Genomic DNA, 17,967 nt, shown 5'->3' with positions numbered 1-17,967 from the left:
GGAACAAGGAATGGGAATTGTAGCTGTCTCCCATCACACTACAGGTTGAATCATTGGTAGCCCCAACAGACTGGGAAAAGCAGTGATATCTCAAATAAAAATTTGTCAGCCAGTCTGGTTTACCACAAAATCTGATATTGATTACACCAGTATTAGTCATGTCAGTGCAACAGCAACGTTTAGACCAAGGCCTAAATTTTTCAGGCAGCGGGCGGGGGCGATCGTGGAGCCGATTGGCTCTGCGCTGCCATTTCATTGGCCCGCCCAGCGTAATACGTGTGCCGTAGCGCTCAGTGCTACCCTGTGCGGGCGGGGAGAGGAGGGAGAGTCGGGGGCCAGCAATTGTTCGTGCATGCTTTCCCGACATCATCACGCATCATTTTACACGCCAGAGTGTCAGGCCTGCCCCCGCTGCCAACTGAAAAATCCTGCCCCAAGTGTACATAAGGGAAATCTTACAACAATTCCAGCAGCTTCAATGGTCATTCTTTGACTGGTGTGAGCCCACAATATACCAGTTATATATATATATATCCAGAATAGGAGGGTACTCTTTTAAAATTAGGAGTCACCCTTTTAGGACAGAGATGTTTTTTTTTTCTGAGGGTTGTGTGACTTTGGAACTCTCTGCCTCAGAACAGGGTGGAGATGGGTACACTGAATATTTTGATGGCAGAGGTAGATAGATTCTTGCAGGTAAAAGCAAAACACTGCAGATGCTGGAAATCTGAAACAAAATCAGAAAATGCTGGAAAAGCTCAGCAGGTCTGACAGCATCTGTGGAGAGAGAAACAAAGTTAACGTTTTGAGTCCAAATGACCCTTCTTCAGAGATTCTCGTTAGGCAAGGGAATCAAAGATTATTGGGGATAGGTGGAAATGTAGACTTCGAAACACGGACAGATCCTCCATGATCTTATTGAATGGCAAAGCAGGCTTGAGGGGCTGAAAGGTCTACTCCTGTTCCTATTTCTTATGTTCTTAGGTTATTGAATTCAGTTTTACAACTTCCTTTGGCCAGATTTGAACTGAATATTCTTGGATTTCAAGTTTCATTGCTTAACCATTAAACTATCATCATAAGCACTAGGTTATTAATTATTTTAATTTTTGAGCAAAGAAAACACTTTTTAAATACGATCTTGTCTCCTTTAAATCTATGATTCAGTTACTTTTGCAGAATTGCTTCTTGTGTCCTATGGTAGTGCAATTCCAAATATAATGCGCATTCAAGCTTTCTTTCGTTAAAAGGTTAATATTAAAACTAAAATGGAGTCACAGAAACTAATTTCAGTGAATTTTAGAAACTTCTGCAAATGGTATGGTTTTGTTGAAGGAGTGTCTGTTTCATCGGATTGTTCCTGTCTGCTCAGCTGACTGTCATTCATTGTCTACTGTGGCTCAGTCGGTTGCAATCTCTCCGCAGTCACAAGGTTATAGGTTCAAGATCCACTGCACATAAATCGAGATCAACATTGGAGTGCTGCACTGTTGGAGGTGCCGTCTTTTGGATGAGACATAAAACGAGGTCCAGTGTACCCCTTGGGCAGACATAAAAGATCCCGTGGCACTATTTTGAAGAAGAGCAGGGAAACAGGTTATCCCCGGTGTCTTGGCCAATATTTGTCCCTCAATCAACATAATTATAAAAACAGATTACCTGGTCATTATCACATTGCTGTTTGTGGGAGCTTGGTGTGTGGGAATTAGTTTCTGCATTTCCTACGTGGCAACAGCTACTACTGTACCTTTAAAAAATACTTCCTTGGTGCTTTGGACATCTGGTGGTTGTGAAAAATGCAAGTCACTTTCTCCTTTTCCCCTGCCGGTGAACTGTATTGGGTTGCAACAATAAAGATTGGTTTTGTTTCCTGAACTAGTTGCTGCTGAACATAAGGATTCAGACTTTACTTATCAGCAAGATTACAGATGATCATGGTGCTCATGTTATCTTGTAGGTATTGTGGCCATAAGATAGGAATATCAGTAATACAGTGAGATTTGTTTCAACTCCCAACTAATTTGTCCACTGCTGTTGAGACTTATTAAATATTCGTGGCTTTGTGACACCAGTGTCATTCAGTCTGGCAGCACATTTGTCTGTGATTTTTACAGTATGACCACTCCTGGAGTCTTTGCGGTACATTGGCAGCAACTGTAGAATTGCCAATCAAAAATAGTCCAACACCTTTCTTGTACTTGGAGATGGACAGCATGAAAGAGCTCGATGTTGGTACTTTGCCCATGTTCCATGATGATTCTTGCTGTGAGAGACTGGCGAACAACCAGAATGGATTCGTGTTCGGATTGAAAGCGGCAGCTGTGTGAAGTTTCCGTGATCCTTTCCCTAGCAGGTGACTGTTCCCAGACCTTTGCCAATGCCGCTCTTGAGTAGGCTTTTCAAAGCTGTGTAAGAGTGATCCAAGTTTTGCCCCATCTCTCTACAGTAATCACTAACTTTGCCTCTTCAGCAGCAGGGCCAGAATGAGAGGACCAGGAGCTGAAATCTACATCCGTCCACTCCCTTTCACAATGCCGTAGAGCACTGTCCTTCTTTATCACCAAACATAATCTCTTTATTAACATTGCTTGCACATGTTATACTCGTAGAATGTTGATGTTTCTGCTATGCCAGTCTGACCAGATAAATTCTTCCAACTATTTTAAACTTGTTGAAAAAGGGAAAATGAGCCTCTTTTTTTCAAAATAAAACTACACCCCCCCCACCCCCCCAACCCCACCCACCCAGGTACAACCATCTTATCATCCCTGTAGCTTTTAGTGGAGTATGGGTAGAGTAACTCAAATCCACTACCTTGGACCGAGTCCCTGCTGATTTCAGAACTGGCCAGATTTTGGTGATTAATTCAGTGAAAAGGGGACACAGAAAAACCAACTGATATGATTGCAAAGCACTTTAGGTTAATGGGCATGTAGCTGCTGATATTAATTCACTTCTCACACATTGGATTTAATAACTTTTTTGTGCCTTCCCCACTCCCCTACATCAAAGCACCCTGTTTAAGATGAGAAAAGATCAATCGAACTGGAATGATGTTAAAAATACCCTGTTGTTGTAACTGGAAACTTTTTTTTTTATTCATGCAAGATCGTACAGTACTCTTTAATAACTCTCTTCAAACTGACTTGACCAGCTGCTAGAAGGCAATCTGTGCGCATGGAACTTTGAAGGCTTTTAGGAATCGAATGCAATGTTTGTATCTGAGGTTCTGTTAGGGTGGCCCTAATGGCATCGAAACTCAATATAGGTACCCTGTACTGTAACAAGAATAGGCATATGTCCTGATCCCGAGTGTAATACCTAACCAAATATCCCACCTCATTGGATTTTGCAAGGGTCCTTTGTTCTTCCTGGGTGAGCTCCACCATCTCTGCCGCATCCACAATTTGAGTCGGGTGGGGTCAAGGTTCACTGGAGCATGGGAAACATCAGGATTGTGGAGCAGATCGCTGCTTGGCAACTCCATGAACTTCCCTGAGCTGGGTCGGGTGGGGTCAAGGTGCACTGGAGCGCCGGGAAAAAACTGTCCGGTTTTTTGGACACCGCCAGTTTTCAGGCCGCCAGACTTGTGGTGCCCTCCCTGTAATAGCAGCTTTCACAAAAACCCAAGGATCAGGTTTTACAGCTGCCTCCTGGAGAATTCTTTTAAACTGCTTGAAGTAAATACGCAAAAGATAAGCTGATACCATGATATTCAATACTCAACTGCTTATTTCCATGAAGGTAAAAGCAAGATACTGCGGATGCTGGAAATATGAAATAAAAACCCAAAAGTGCTGGAAAAACACAGCGTCCGTGGAGAGAGGAACAGAGTTAATGGATGGGATTTTCCATTAGCTGCCCACCTCTCCCTGACCTTCTAGTTTGCTCCACCCCCTCTTAATCTGTCTAAAATCCATCACCTTTCTACTTCTCTTCGGGCAGAGTTTATCCCAGGTCAGGTGGGCTTGGCAGGGGCAGTCGGGATGCTGACGACCACCCGTGGTTGACTCCGGAAGGCGATTTCACGCCAGCGGGCTAATTAACGCCTGCCCCAGCCTGAAACCCAAGTGGCTGCGCTCAGCACTGCCTGTGCGGTGGGGGTGGGGGTGGGGGTGGCCAGCAGGACGAGTACGAGTGCGCGCTTGAGAATCTCCCTGAGGCACAGAGCTGCCTCGGAGATGAAGAGCTTTCAAAAAAATCAACAACAAGCTTAAGGCGTTATCAAACATGTCTCCTTGTGTGACTCTGTCACATGAACAGGGACACATTATTAATTAAATATTACATTCTTTTTTTATTTTTTATTTGCTTTTGGAAACCTCAACCCACCCGTGGATGAGGTTTCCTAAAAAGTGCAAAAGCTGCTGGGCCTTTTTGCCTGCCGCCAACCGTAAGGGTGGATGGGCGGGGGGGGAAAATGTAAGTTAATTGAGACTTTAGCGGCCTCAACAGGCCTTTTAATTGCCGGCAGGTGCGCTGCCGATTCCCGTGACTGCACATTGACGCTCGGGACGCTCGCCCGACATCAGCGCCTGACATTTCACACTCGAGTGGGTCGGGCAGCGCCTGCCAAGGTCAAAATTTCTGCCCTTTAGCCCTGAAGTCGAGTTATACGGACTCGAAACATTAACTCTGTTTCTATCTCCGCTGATGCTGCCAGACCTGTTGAGTTTTACCAGCATTTTCTGTTCTTATTGCTTATTTTCATTGATCGGTCTGCCTGATCTAGCGATGACATTGAATACTTGCCCACCAATCTAACCAGGCTGTTTCAGCCTTTATATTGCCGATTGTTATTTATCATTTTAACCATTGCTGTAGCCTCCAGTCTTACCTGTTTGTGCAGTTGGGAGCTCCATTAATTAATCATCTGTAGCAGCTGAGAGGTATGTCGTGTTTTTATAATGATATAAAGGCATTAATCACTCATAAGGGATTGGGTAAACACGTTGTGCGTACATTTATTGAGACTAGGCACATGAGAACAGTTATGCAAAGGCATCAGCAGTAGAGCTGTGTGCTGTTTTCAGCTCACAGGCCAAAGTGAAAGAGACTGGATCACATGACACACTTCCTTTCTTGTGTTGGGATGCTGCTATCCCTTAAAAAACATATTACAACATCCCCCTTTATTTTAAAGATACTTTACCATCTTCCAAAGAAGTATAACCATTTACAATATTTATTCATGTTTAGTTACTGTCACATAAGTGTATAGGGCTGGTGAATCTGAGTCTCTAAAGTGTAGGTACTCCCAGATCCTGTAATGGTAACCATGTCTGGATATCTCTTTAATTGCTCACAGTGATCTTGGGGTTGTCATTCTTGGATGTTGTTCCTGGTTGCATTTGGGACCTTGTCCTCGATGCAGTAGGACTGCACAGTAGTTGAGGCGCTGGTCTGATATGTCCTCGGTCACACCTCACTGTTGCGCCTTTGTGTGTCATGACTTCGTAGGACTTCGGTTCCAAACAAATCCTTGTCACCCCATCTGGTTGGCATGTACCTTCTGTGGGATCCTGGATGCGAACTTGTTGTCCCAACTGTAAATTTTGCAACTCTGTAACTGCATTTTTATCATGCATGTTGGTCATATCTCGTAGTTTTAAAGGTTGCTATCTAGTTTCTCTGAGACAGTAGAATAGGTAAAAGTAGGTGGATTGCTATGCACTGATCTGCCAAACATGTGTTCTGCCAGTGATGGAATAGATGCATTTGAAGGTGTCACTCTCAGATGTAACATTGCAATGTGTGGACCTTGCTTGGTCTGTCTATATTTGTTCAGCTAGGCTGTTAGATCTAGGCTAATGAGGAGAAGAAGTAGTGTGATCGATATTCCACTTCTCACAAAAATCCTGAAGTGGATTACCAGTAAGTTCCAGACTGTTATCGGTAATGATATCTCTAGGCACACCAAATAAACTGAAAATAGCATTTAGAATGTGCACGACAGTCATGCTTGACTTATTGTGCAACTGTCAAATAATAGGGGACTTGGTAAAGTAATCAATGATGATGATGATCTAAGTGCCATGTACATGGAAGAAGTTGGATGTGATTTTGGACCAAAGATGGGTAGGAACTTCATGTGAAATCAGTAGTTCTTTGTGCTGTCTTGGCATTTGCTCTTGACATGCCTCGTACTTCTTGATGATGACTTCAATGCCTAATAGACTATCTCTCTCTTGTGAGTCTTATCTGATCTATATGCCCATATGTGTGTGTGTTGAAGTTGTTGAAGAATATCAGGTCACAAAGATTCTGGTATAATGACCTGCCTGTCTTTAAAAATGACTTCCTAGGGATGCCTAGTTCATCCTGATAAGGCCAAAATGGTCTTGCCTGTTTGTGGACATGCTGAATTGAATCAGGCCATCCTTCAATGATGGTTTCACAGTTTCTGTAGTGTGGAATCTTTTGCCTTTTCTTCCTGCAGCTGCTGGCATTTGCATTGTGCAAAATGTACCAGATCAATTTACTGACTTGCATCCTCCTGCAAGTGTAATGTTGCAGCTCCCTTGAAACTGCCAATTTTGTCAATGTTCTGGATATTTTGATGTTAGGTCATGAACTGAGGCCATAGGAGTAATTTCTGAGGTTTATCTGCCATATGAGGTCTGACTGATTCTATGGATTGTCACTAGTGCAAAGTCGGGGCATGCTGGTAGGTTTACAATTGCTGGGCCTTTAGTCTCCACAATGTAGAACATCTGTGACACCCAGGAGGATTGATTGGTCCTGGAGTGCAAGTACATGGATCCTACACGTGAAATTAATGAACCATGAAAGTTGCGCAGTAGTAGGTATCACCATGGCCCTCCATGTCTGTGGATACATATCTTTTAGAATTCGCAGCAGTAGTATAAGACCATAAGATGTAGGAGCAAAAGTAGGCCATTCAGCCCATTGGGTCTGCTCCGCTATTCAATGAGATCATGGCTTAGCTGATAATCCTCAATGCCACTTCTCTGCCTTCTTCCCCATAACCCTTGATTCCCTTAATGATTAAAAATCTGTCTATCTCAGCCTCGAATATACTTAACGACCCAGCCGCTACAGCCCTCTGTGGTAAAGAATTCCACAAATTAACTACCCTCTGAAAGAAGAAATTCCTCCTGATCTGTTTTAAATGGCAACCCTTTACTCTGAGATTATGCCCTCTGGTCCTAGGCTCTCCCACAAGGGGAAACAACCTCCCAGCATCTACCCTGTCAAGCCCCCAAGAGCCTTATATGTTTCAATAAAGGTCATCTCTCATTCTCCAAAACTCCAGTGAGTACAGGCCCAACCTACTTGACCTCTCATAAGAAAATCCCTCCGTATCCGGAATTTAGTGTACCTTCTCTAGACTGCCTCCAATGGCAGTGTATCTTTCCTTAGATAAGGAGACCAAAACTATTCACAGTATTCTAGGCGTGGTCTAACTAGTGCCTTGCAGTTTTAGCAAGTCTTCCCTATTTTTATACTCCATTCCCTTTGAAATAAAGGCCACCATTCCATTTGCCTTCCCAATTACCTGTTGAACTGTTAGCTTTTTGGGATTCATGCACGAGGACTCCCAAATTCCTCTGTGCTGTAGCTTTCTGCAGTCTTTCTCCATTTAAATAATATTCAGCTCCTCTATTCTTCCTGCCAATGTGCATAACCTCACATTTTCCCACCTGCCACTTTTTTGCCCACTCACTTAACCTGCCTATATCCCTCTGCAGACTCTGTGTCATCCTCACCACTTGCCTTCCCACCTATTTTTGTATCATCCACAAACTTGGCGATAGTACATTCATTTCCCTCATCCAAGTCATTAATATATATTGTAAATAATTGTGGCCCCAGCACTGATCCCTGTGGCACTCCAGTAGTTACAGGTTGCCATCCTGAAAATGCTCCTTTATCCCAACTCTTTCTTCTATTAGTTAGCCGAACCTTTGCCCATGCTAATATACTACCCCCAACACCATGAGTCCTTATCTTCTAAGTAGCCTTACATGCAGTACCTTATTGATCACCTTTTGGAAATCCAAATATATTACATCGACCGGTTCTCCTTTATCTATCCTGCTTGTTAGCTCCTCAAAGAATTCTAACAAATTTATCAGGCATGATTTCCCCTTCATGAAGACTTACTGGCTCTGCTTGATTAGATTATGTAATTTTAAATGCTCTGCTATAACATCCTTTATAATAGACTGTAACATTTTCCCAATGACAGATGTTAAGCTAACTGACCTATAATTACCTGTTTTTTGTCTCGCTCCCTTTTTGAATAAGGGTATTACACTGACAGTTTTCCAATTCTCTAGGACTTTTCCTGAATCTAAGGATTCTTGGATGATTACTACCAGTGCATCCACTTTCTCTGTAACTACTTCCTTTGATATCGTAAAATGCAACCCATCAGATCCAGGGGACTTATCAACCTTTAGTCCCATTAGTTTCCCTAGTACTTTTTCTCTGGTGATAGTTTTTTTATTTATTTCCTCCGTCTCTTTTGCCCCTTGATTATTTAGTATTGAAATGCTATTAGTCTATTCTATTGTGAAGACTGAAGCAAAGTATTTATTCAACTCTTGTGCCATTTCCTGGTTCCCCATTATTATTTCCCCAGCCTCATTCTCTAAAGGGCCTATGTTCACTTTGGTCGCTCTCTTCCCTTTCACATATTTAAAGAAGCTCTTATTGTCTGTTTTTATAGTACTTGCTAGTTTACCCTCAAAATTTATTTTCTCTCTCATTATTTTTTTGCCATTTTTTTGTTGGTTTTTAAAACTTTTCCAATCCTCTGGCTTACCGCTAATTTTTGCCACATCGTATGTCATTTTCAATTTGATACTATCCTTAACTGCCTTGGTTAACCATGGTTGGTTTATCCCCTTCCTTCCTCACTGAGATATATCTTTGTTGTCAGTCATAAACTGCTTTCCTAAACATCTGCCATTGTTTATCAACCGTTTTGCTGCTAAAATCCTATCCCAGTCCACTCCAGACAACTCTGCCCTCATTCCTTTGTAATTACCCTTATCTAAGTTTAGCACCGTTGTTTCTGACCCAAGTTTCTCGCTCTCAAACTGAATGCTAAATTCTACCATATTATGGTCACTGTTTCCTAGGGGATTTTTTACTGTCAGATCATTTATTTAATCTGCCTCGTTATACATTATCAGATCCAAAATAACCTGATCACTGGTTAGATCTCCAACATATTATTCTAGGAAACTGTCCCGAGTACACTCTATAAATTCTTGCTCATGGCTACCTCTAGCAATTTGATTTTCCCAATCTACATGAAGACTAAAGTCACCCATGATAATGTACTGCCTTTTTTACATGCCCTCATTATCTCATGATTTATCCTCTGTCCTACAGTATAGCTACTGTTCGGGGGCCTATAGACTACTCCCACCAGTGTCTTCCTCCCCTTGTAATTTCTTACCTCCAACCATATGAATTCTACATCTTCCGATCCAAGATCATTTCTTGCTATTGTACTTGTTCCATCTTGCACTAACAAAGCTACCCCATCACTTTTTCCTTCCTGCATGTCCTTTCGAAAAGTCACATACCCCTGAATGTTTAGTTCGCAGCTTTGATCTCCTTGTAACCACGTCTCTGTAATGGCTATAAGATCATACCCATTAACTTCTATTTGTGCTGTTAATTCTTTTATTTTGTTCCAAATACCACGTGCATTTTAGTAAAGAGCCATTAATTTTGCCTTTTTACCATTTTTCCCCCTTTGACCCTATTTGCTGCTGTTTTCTTATGTTTGTACACTCTGCCCCTTCCTGTCACACTCTGGGCATCATCACCTAAGTAGCTGCCCTGCAAAGCTGCCATATCCTTTTGCTTTGCAAGCCTAATTATCCCCTTTCCAGAACCCTCCTCCCCCTCTATTTAGTTTAAAGCCCTCTCTACAGTCCTAGTTATTCAGTTCAACAGGACACTGGTCCCAGCACGGTTCAAGTGAAGCCAGTCCCCTCAGCTCCCTTCTCTCCCTTCTACCCCAGTACTGGTGCCAGTGCCCCATGAACTGAAACCCATTCCTTCTACACCAATCTTTGAGCCACGCATTTACCTTCCTGACTTTAGTTACCCTATGCTGGTTTGCCCATGGCTCAGGTAGTAATCCCGAGATTATTACCTTGGAGGGTCTGCTTTTTAATTTAGCTCCTAACTGTTCAAATTCTTTCAGCAGAACCTCCTTTCTAGTCCTATCAATGTCCCTCATACCAACATGAACAACGACAACTGGATCCCTCCCCTCCCCCTCCAAGTTCCTCTCCAGCCCTGAGGAGATGTCCTTAACCCTAACACCGTGCAAACAACACTGCCTTTGGGACTCATGCTGTCCTCTGCAGCCATGAACATCTATCCTCCTAATTATACAGTCCCCTACCACTACTCCGTTCCTGTTTCCGCCTCCCACTTGAATGGCTCTCTGTACCACGATACTGTGGTCAGTTCATTCATCCTTCCTGCAGTCCCTGCTCTCGTCCACACAGCTTGCAAGAACCTCGTAACTGTTGGACAGTTGCAGGGGCCGAGGTTCCTCAAATGCTACCCCTTAGGCCCCCCATACCTGCTTCACCTGCAGTCACACCCTTCTGTCCCTGATCACAGACCAAATTTGAATTACCTGATCTGAGGGGTGGTATGTTGGCACTTGCCCCTTTGTCAGTCTTGGTCAATAACGAGTAGTTACCAACTTTCTTAGGGCAGATAGTTAGATTCTTGGGAAACACTTTGGACGGTGTCTGTGTTTTCCACGAGACTAATGATATGAAACGTGTTCACTGCTCTTCACCTCATCATGCACATTGTCATTTTCTAGTTTGTCAACCACCTAATGCATATGTTTCTGACGGGATAGCAGATGGCCATTCTTATTGCTTAAAGGTACCTGTTGTGTACGGTCTGTTTGGATCAGTGCACAGCTCTTTGAAGCTACATCAACCTCTGCTCCAGTGCCACTGCCAATGGCCTTTCCTGTCACATGCCTTGCCGAATTGGTTAAAAGCTGGGGATTTCCTCGGTGCATGCAGAAGGACATGCTTTCCACGTGTTTTGCTCGGTCCGGATGTTCTCGTGAAAGCATCAACAATTGGGGTGTTATGTAGGACCTGTAAGCTTCATCGCCCTGCAAGGATCGCTTCGTAGTTGCACCCATTCTTGAGTAGCTCTTCAATGCTGTGCACTTTCGGCTTGTCTATCATATCTTTCTGGAACATTTCTATGCGAGTAGGTGCAATCAGCAATGCAACAACTCTGCTAGCTCTGTGTTTGAAACATCACTGTACGTACCCTTTTCTCTGTAATTGCTAACAAAGTGGTCTATGGATTCTGCAGGCTGTTGTCGATATGGCATGAACTCTAATCAATGAATGTATACAGAAGTTTAACCTGATTTTGAACTGGTCTTCCAATGTAGTCCTTAGCTTTTGGGAATCACTTACATCTTCTGCTGTTAATCATGATGTAAACCTTCAGCCTGTGTAAACCTTCATTCCCAATTGCTAGGCAAATTTTTATGGCTTACTTGTCTGGTTCAGCCACACCTGAATCTGTTTAAACATTTTGAACTCAGATAGCAGCCAGCTGCATTCCAATTCAAACGGGAATTTTGCGGACATTTTGAGAATATTTGCTTGGCCTTCCCCTTTTTTGTTATTCAATTTATTGTTCAGCAACTCTCGAAGACATCTGTTATAAGCGCCACCTTCTCTGGGCCAATTTTTATGATGGGTTTTGTTTCCTTTTTGCTTTTGTTTGACCCTCCCTCACTCACTGTCGATCCAACTCACATCCTGGTCACCCACCTTTCCCAACTGAACTAGCCCGGTGTTGGTCCTGTCTATGCACTGTTCCACTCACTGAACTGACAGGCGATGCACTGTAACCTCATCATGAGGGATCCGTCTGCTTACCAGCTCTTTACTTGACCGCTATGTCTTCCAAGCTTTTCTGTGCAGTCACCACGCTACAGTTTCAACACGCTCCAAAGCTGAAGCTTCTTTGCAGTCTGACCAAAACTTCCAGGGTCATCACATACCACATAGCACAATCCAAGGCTATTTACCATGTTGTACCTGTACTTAACCTTGCTGCTAGGCTGTTTGACCACCGCTGAACACCATGTCATGTGTTCATAATTATGCAAAGGTACTAATCACTCGGAAGGGATTGGGTAACTACATTGTGAGTTCACTTGTTGAGACGAGGCACATGAGAACATTTATACAAAGGTAGAAAGCTTGAAGACCTCAGCAGCAGAGCTGTGTGTGCGCTCAGCAGCAGAGCTGTGTGTGTGTGCTCAGCAGCAGAGCTGTGTGTGTGTGCTCAGCAGCAGAGCTGTGTGTGTGTGCTCAGCTCCAGAGCAAAACAACGAAGACTGGATTTCATGACATGCTTCCCTTCTGGTGATGGTATGCTGTTATCCCTTAAAGGCATATTACAACAGGATAGTTAGGGTAAGTGGAGGAGAGTTGCATCAGGATAGTTCTCCGATACATTCCTGTGGCTGGCAAAGTTTCCCAAGGGTGGGCGGGAAGCTGGATTTATTGCCTAAATCGTGAAGGTGGGCAGCCAAGTAAGTTAATTTAAAGCCCCAGTTAGGGGTAATTTTGTGGCCTCGCTGGCATTTTGCAGAACACACCTTCTGTCAGTTTAATGGGGGCAGCCTTTCTGTGGCTGGCTGAAAACTCCATCCTCCAATGACATGGCTGAGAACAGAAAAGGCCACTCCTGCAGTCCAAACTAATCAGATGGAAGGGTTTCACCCGTGAGACTTACTGGCTTTAATCCTCATCAGTTGTTAACTTCATGAACGTCTCAGGGGACATCTCAATTTAGAGGCACCCTCACGGTCCTTGATCTACTTTAGCAGCGCCCACCTCTCCCAGTGAGGCTACTGAGGCTCCAGAGTTACCGGTCCTCTGATTAGGCCGATGGCATCGAGAGCCCACCTGCCATCCTTAATAGATGGCAAACAAGGGGGCAGCCAATTAGGGACCAAATCCGGGAAGATTACACCAGCAGATGCACATCCATCAAGTGCGGGCTTGGCACCCCATTTGGACCTGATGTGGGGACCTGAAGCTCTCAGTTAGATGCTGATCTGCCGTGTTTCCCACCTTTAACTATATAAAGGCCATGTCAGCTTTGATGACATTGCTTCAGATCTTGAAACCATATATGGGCAGGAAATAATCGGACCAAAGTCTCTTTAATAGACTGTCTCCATGATGTAATCTTTTGTGTTTAGAAACTTCTAATGGTAACAGACACATGTACCCTTCTCAGTAGGAAAAAAAGGTTAGTTCGGGCTATATTTCAAATCTGTAACACAATCTGATGACCTAGTTAACTGTAAAAGTGAAGCCCAAGCGCCTTATTGTGATCAGTGCCCTGAGATCGCATTACAGTTTTCACCATGCTCCTATTTATTGTTCACATGTTTTGTAATATATACCGACTTGGTTTTTCATCTGCAGCCTTTGTCTTTGTCTGTTGAACAACCACAGGCAAAGCTCTGTCATGTGAGTGTCTATCTCCCAGCATGACTGACAAACTTTAGCTCTGTTTTAGGCACAAATCCACCCTTTCAATTTTTGTGTTTCACTTTCTCTGCTGATTTTTGTCACACAAGCTGTATGTTTTATGATGGCTAGTCAGTTTTGTGTCACAGCAGATGAGGTTTTATTTTTGCTGAAATTTGTTCTCAAGGGATGTTTGGTGCTCAGTTTTTGATGCTGCACATCCATTATCAGCACCAAGCACACACACTCTGGTGAAGTACAGCATAAAGAAGCTACAAGTGTAGCTTCTTCTGTTTGAGCAATAAGCTTTATTCTCAATAGTTCTGTGTACTATAACAGATTTTTTTTTCCTACCTGCCTTTGCAGATGGCCAGAATAGTCAAGTATGGACACACTGCTATTGGGAATGGACTGTGTCCAAACCTCTGATAAAAAGACCTCTTCCAGTGGAGATTTTCAACCTAGCACACTGAACTGGACTCTATAGATGAAAGGATAGTCTTCTAACTCATTGTCATCAGACCCTAGTGTGAAGGTCAGTGGGCGGGGTTGGGTGGGGGTACTTCAGGGTAAAATGAATGTGATACCATGACAACAGGGGTCAAAGGTGCAACTTCAATTCAAAAATGAGAGATGCTATTTTACTAGGATCTTCGCTAGCCTGTGCATGATACTTCTACAATAAAGAGAAAAAGAATAGATGGCTGAACTGCTTCCTCAGTCTGAACTGGATTCAGTGCATGCAAGTAATTTGACAGAGACTTATCTTCTGCTTTTGTTCATCTCTGTTTCAAATTAATTTGTATAAGATTATTTGATTCTGAAGTTTGAAAGAATTTCCAATACTTACACTGGTCAAATGACCAGAAAGAGGATGCTGTCATTCACGTCACAACATGTCCGGTTCTGACTCTGAATGGAGAGACTTTCTGTTCTTAGGCCGGGAGGGTCTCTAGATAACTGGTTAGGAAAGAAACAACAGATGCAGCTGATGCAGTCAGTTCTGATTCACGCTTATGGAGCCGGCCTGGGTCACCTTCTAACTGAGCCTGATGCAGTGTGAAGCTCAGCTGTGAGCAGTTCAGATTGATTAGAATGATGTAATTCCTAAAGGTGAAGACTGCAATTTTGTGTGATAACAGGAACTAATGCACACTAGGGGAAAAGAGGGCCAGAACATCTCAATTTGTTAAATAATGAGAGTAGATTATGCGAGTGATGAACTCCATCTAGTAGAACAGTTACAAGCAAATCAAAATAACTCCAGCATTGCTAGCTAGTTGATGACTTATACATGCTTTTTAGCCATTTAAGTTTATAGAGAAGAGCTCATCAGTGCAGTAAATTGGCTATAAACCTATGTCACGGATCTGGAAGAACAACTGAAGAAAACAGAATGTGTACATCCATCTTCACAAACGTGACGTGAAAAGTAGCAATATCGCTGGGGTGTCAGTCAAGGGCATCTCATAACACTTAACCTTCGCCCTGGCTGGAGTATAACTTTATCTCGGTGCGAAGCTGCAATTTACCGTAAATTGAGGTGCATAAAACGATCCCGATTTTTCAGTGCCAAAAATCTTATTTTTGCATTTACCCGGCATAGAAGCTGACACCCCCACCCCCCTTTCAGCAACAAAATGCTACACTCTCATTAATAACCAACCTCAATCTTTCAACCTAGAAATGCATGTTTTGTATACCTTATACTGTAAGTTGGTGCATGGAATCAAGCAGGCGAAATGGCTTTTGTTGTGAAGAAGCTGCATGGTAGATTAAGACCTGCCCTCACAGCTAGAGCAGACCACACATGACGTGGTGAGTGACAGAAATGGTCCTCCAGCAAGAAGAATGAACTACAAAATTGCTTTCTAGCTAAAAGTCATAACATTTGCTAACTCGTCAAATAACTTTGCTGCAGAAGGACAAGGACAGCAGACAGATGGGAACACCCCCTCCTGGAAGTTCCCCTCCAAGCCACTCACCACCCTGACTTGGAAATATATCGCCGTTCCTTCACTGTCGCTGAGTCAAAATCCTGGAACCCCCTCCCTAACAGGACTGTGGGTGTACCTATGCCACATGGACTGCAGCGGTTCAAGAAGGCAGCTCACCACCACCTTCTCAAGGGCAGTCAGGAATAGATAATTAATAAAAATAAAAATACCTGGAAATACTCAGCAGGTCTGACAGCATCTGCGGAGAGGAACACAGTTAACATTTCGAGTCCGTATGACTCTTCAACAGAACTAAGGAAAAATAGTAAAACGGTGAAATATAAGCTGGTTTAAGGGGGAGGTGGGACAGATAAAGCTGGATAGGAGGCCAGTGATAAGTGGAGATTGCCAAAAGATGTCATAGACAAAAAGACAAAGAGGTGTTGAAGGTGGTGATATTATCTAAAGAATGTGCTAATAGGTGAAATTAAGGGTAGAAAGCAGGACAAGCAAGGTACAGATAGCCCTAGTGGGGGTGGGGTAGGGGGAAGGGATCTAAATAGGCTAAAAGGTAAAGATAAAACAATGGATGGAAATACATTTAAAAATAATGGAAATAGGTGGGAAAAGAAAAATCTATAAAAATTATTGGAAAAAAGGGGTATCGGAAAGGGGGTGGGATGGAGGAGAGAGTTCATGGTCTGAAGTTGTTGAACTCAATATTCAATCCGGAAGGCTGTAAAGTGCCTAGTCGGAAGATGAGGTGATGTTCCTCCAGTTTGTGTTGAGCTTCACTGGAACATTGCAGCAAGCCAAGGATGGACATGTGGGCATGAGAGCAGGGTGGAGTGTTGAAACGGCAAGCGACAGGGAGGTCTGGATCATGCTTGCGGACATACCGAAGGTGTTCCGCAAAGCAGTCACCCAGTTAAATAGATAATTAATGTTGGCTTAGCCAGCGATGCCCACATCCCATGAATGAATTTAAAAAATGAGGCAATTTGGTGTTAGTGAAAAGCTGGTGCGAGAATAGAGGAAGAAGGAATCCACCCTGAACATGATGCCCGAGACCAAATGTGCAATGAGAGCAGGGACAGCCACCGGCCTGATCCTGAGAAGTGTGTATCAGAATATGGGCCCTCTGAAATCATCAGAATGGTTACATCATCAAAAATGCAATAAGTATGTATGCACTTGAGTGAGCCAAGTCAAACTTTGAGTTCAGGCCAACAGCTCGTTGGTGTGGCCACTTTATAGAAAGAAACAGTCTATTGTTGGGACAAAAAGCCAAGATTGCTCAGAATATCAAAGGACCTTGATGCCAAACTTATCAGTTTTGAGCCGTTCATCATCAGACAGCAGCAAAAGCACGAATACCCAATAAAACACATCAGCAACATGGATGAAGTGTCTGTAAATTTCGATATGCCCAGCAGCCAAACTGTAGAAAGGTTTGAAAACAGTCCTCGAAAAAGACAGGCCATGAGAAGATAAGGTTCATGGTGGTACTAGTCTGCATGGCCAACAGAACCAAATTAAAACCTGTGGTAATTTTGAAATGGAAAACCAGCCGGAACTCAAGTTCTCCGAAAGAGGTTTTGTGTATGTCTGTGATGACAGTTGGATGTGGATGGAGTGAAGTTATGAATCAGTAATGTGTGGAATAGGCATCCTGGTGACCTACGTAAAGAATGCAGCTCATTGGCGTGGGACATATTCAGATCCCATGGCCTGAATTTCACACTTGGCGTTCCCGCCAAGTCGGTGGGCCCAGAAGCAGATGTGAAATGTGCTTCCACCCACGATCGGCCCCCTAATGTAATTTCACACTGGCTGGCCAATTAACGGGCAGCCAGTGAGAAACGTACACTGAGAAAGTCTCAGCGCTTCCGAGAGGGGCAGGAAGAGTGGAGGGGGCGCCAACAAGAGTGAGGGTGCTTCTAGCGAGCTCCCTGAAGGCAGATAGCTGCTGCGGAGCTGCCTCGGGGAACTGCAAACCTGGACAGATTAAATGACAAGAAAAGAAAATGCACCAAACTGTGTCTACAAAGCAAATTCAAGCAGCTGACAGCAGAACTCAAAAAAACATCGGTCCCCAGGCATCATTTTTTATTATATTTCACTCTGGACATTTCATTCTGCTCTTGAATGAGGTTTTGTTTAAAAACTGGCTGCTCACCCAACAAGTGCACAGTCGCACGGGCAACGTAAAATCATGGACAATAGGGTTTTAATCAGCCTTAATTGGCCCTTTGTCAGCGGTCTCAGCTCAGACTCCCTCGCACACCCACCGACCTCAATATTGTTCACGTGCGCGATGACATCGGGACGCACGCCCAACATAATTTCGCACGTGTTTGGGTCAGGCTTGCGCCCGCCTGATCAACGTCAAATTCTGGCCCATATAACCGATGAGATCAAGAAGTGGTTGAGCAGAAATACCACCCACGTTGCAGTTATACCAGGGGGTCCAAGGTCTGTAGTTCAACATCTGG

At 43.5% G+C, this 17,967-nt stretch overlaps 1 protein-coding gene across 4 annotated transcripts in view; it reads left to right on the top strand.

The window, feature by feature from the left end:
- The window catches only part of sema6dl (sema domain, transmembrane domain (TM), and cytoplasmic domain, (semaphorin) 6D, like), a 297,233-nt gene that overhangs the window by 50,796 nt on the left and 228,470 nt on the right, over window positions 1-17,967 (top strand). Inside the window, exon 2 of one of the 4 annotated variants that reach the window (XM_041174872.1) lies at window positions 13,902-14,070. The exons of the other annotated variants lie outside the window; for them this stretch is intronic. The gene's annotated coding sequence lies outside the window, so the exon portion shown is untranslated. The remainder of the gene's footprint in view (window positions 1-13,901; window positions 14,071-17,967) is intronic. 4 annotated transcript variants of the gene reach the window in all.

The sequence above is a fragment of the Carcharodon carcharias genome, chromosome 26, assembly GCF_017639515.1.
Source record: "Carcharodon carcharias isolate sCarCar2 chromosome 26, sCarCar2.pri, whole genome shotgun sequence".
NCBI lineage: Eukaryota > Metazoa > Chordata > Chondrichthyes > Lamniformes > Lamnidae > Carcharodon > Carcharodon carcharias.
This window is presented reverse-complemented; position numbering and strand designations above follow the sequence as displayed.